Below are 2,716 nucleotides of genomic sequence, written 5' to 3'. Positions count from 1 at the left end.
TTCAGAAGCAGAAATCTTATTGGGTCTTCTCAAACAGGAGCTAGAGATGATTGTGAGCCACAGTGTAGGTGCTAGGAACAGAACCCTGGTTGGCTACAGTAGCAACCAGTGCTCTCAACCACTAAGCCATCTCTCTAGCCAGTTATTTTTAATTTTATAAAGTTTTGCTTACTTATTTTAATTTGTGCGTCTGTGACTTGTGTATATATCTTTGCCTGCCTGTGTGTGCACCATCCTAAGAAGACCAGAAAAAGATATTAGATTCTCTGGAACTGAAGTTACAGGCAGTTGTGAGCCACCATGTTCATGGGAGGAACTGAACCTTCCTTGGCCCTTGGCAAAACCAACAAATGTGGTTAACTATTTAGCCACCCTCTACCCTTCACCCATCCTTATTTTGGCTGGGTGTCACACTGTACCCCAGGCTGGGCTAGAACTCACTGTGTAGCTGTGAATGCTAATCTTCATTGTCAGCTTGACTGGATTTAGAATGTCTGTGAAGGTGTTTTCCAGAGAAGATTAACCTGAGGCAGGGAGAGCTGCACTGAATGATTTGGAGGCCCAGATTGGAGACATGGGAGGAAGAGGAGGAAGCCAGATGAGATCCAGCATCCACACTCTCTGCTCCTGATGCATGGAGATGTGAGTCCAGGAACATGCTCCACCTGCCATAGCTCCACCATGCCTCTCCTTCCAGGATGGAATGTACCTTCCTAAATCAAAAGCCAAAATAAAGCCTCCTTGCCTTGTTGATTCTTTTAGGTTTTTTTCATTTGTTTTGTTCTTACATTAATGAGAAAAGTGAGTGATGCAATAGTTTAGGTTGTCTGTCTACTCCCATAAATCATCCTGCTTCTGCCCTAGTTCTGCTATTGCAAGTAATGGGGACTACCATCTGCTATAAATTCAGTAGGACCATGTGGGCTTATTAGAATTCTATTAGGAAAATCAGGACCAAGAACTATGGAGCACACCCAACTAATGAAGGGATACATCTGCTTCATCAGAGCCCCAGAAAGATGTGGACATCCAGCACTGTAATGCCATTGGTCCCACACCAGTCTGTCATTTGACCCTCATGTATGCATCAGTGACTGACAGAGAACCTGGCTATCCCTGGGGCTTTGGCTCAGCTATGTGGATGTGGACTATTTTGTTATAATTTGCCCATCCTCCTCGGATCGATCTGAACCTATTCGTCCATTTGTCCATTCCTTTCCCTAGATCTCATCCCTTCTTTTTTTGCCACTGCAGCTGGACTCATTTCTCAGTCTTTTGCTCAGTGTCTGACTCTATGGCAGTAGCTTCCTCCCATACACTGTTTGGGTTCCCTACTGGGATGGTTTGTGTATGCTCAGCCTGGGGAGTGACACTATTAGAAGGTGTGGCCCTGTTGGAGTAGGTGTGTCACTGTGGGAGTGCACTTTAAGACCCTCAACCTAGCTTCCTGGAAGTCAGTATTCTGCTAGCAGCCTTCAGATGAAGATGTAGAACTCTCAGTTCCTCCTGTACCATGCCTGCCTGGATGCTGCCATGTTCCTGCCTTGATGATAATGGACTGAACCTCTGAACCTAAAAGCCAACCCCAATTAAATGTTGTCCTTATAAGAGTTGCCTTGATCATGGTGTCTGTTCACAGCAGTAAAACTCTAACTAAGACACCTACCCTATCAATAATATTTATTTAATTATGAAAATAAATAAATAATATTTATTTAAGGTTTTTTCCTTTTCTGTGAATGAATATTTTGCATGTATGTCTGTATACAAGGTGTGTTCCTGATGCCTGCAGAGGCCAGAAGAGGGTGTCAGATGGCCTGGAACTGGAGTTACAGGTGCTTGTGAGCCACAGCCTGTGTGCTCAGAATGAAACCAAGATGCTCTTAACCTGGGCTATCTCTCTAGACCCCGCATTTACATTTCTATAAGCCCACTTCAGAAGCATCATGAAATGCTACTGTAACCTCCTTAATCTTTTCATCTATTCTGTGACCCTCATCTATACATATATTTATTGTGTGATATGTCACATTTAAGAGAATATCAGTAATTAAGATTGTAATAATCGGGTATGGGTTTGCTTCAATTATATTACCAAGGAAAGCCATATCAGCTGCCAAATTCCCACCTTGGAAACTGAATTCATTTACTGAATTTATTGTAATTCAATTGTGACATTTTGGAAAAATACAAGCTTGTTCATCTTTCTATTTGTGTTGTTTGGTTTGGTTTCTTGAAACACAGTCTCTCTGTGTAGTCCCAGCTGTCCTGGAACTCACTCAGTAGGTCAGGCTGGCATGTGCCACTATTGCCCAGCCTCATCTATGTTTCTTTGGTTAAGTAAGAGTCTCATGTAACCTAGACTGGCCTCAAAGTCATGGCAGACCTCCTTCCTCAACCTAACCTCCCACACGCTGGTTCTTCAGTCATGGGCTAGAATGTACCACATTTTAAGTATTTTTTTTTTAAATATTACATTAATTTTGAAATTTTCTTTATGTGGGTGTGGGGGAGAGATCAAGTATGTTGTGTGATTCTGATTGAAGGTTTCTTCAGGAAAACAGCTTTAATGTGCATTCCATACACCCAGACAAACTCTTTTTCATAAAGAAATCAAACAGTAAAACAGAGCTTTTAGGCTGGAGTGAGCAGGGCTGGAGTGAGTGTGGGGCTGGCAGAGGTCCTGAGTTCAATTCCTAGCAGCCACACACATGAT

The sequence above is a fragment of the Mastomys coucha genome, unplaced genomic scaffold (genome assembly GCF_008632895.1).
Source record: "Mastomys coucha isolate ucsf_1 unplaced genomic scaffold, UCSF_Mcou_1 pScaffold3, whole genome shotgun sequence".
In the NCBI taxonomy this organism is placed as follows: Eukaryota; Metazoa; Chordata; class Mammalia; order Rodentia; family Muridae; genus Mastomys; species Mastomys coucha.
This window is presented reverse-complemented; position numbering follows the sequence as displayed.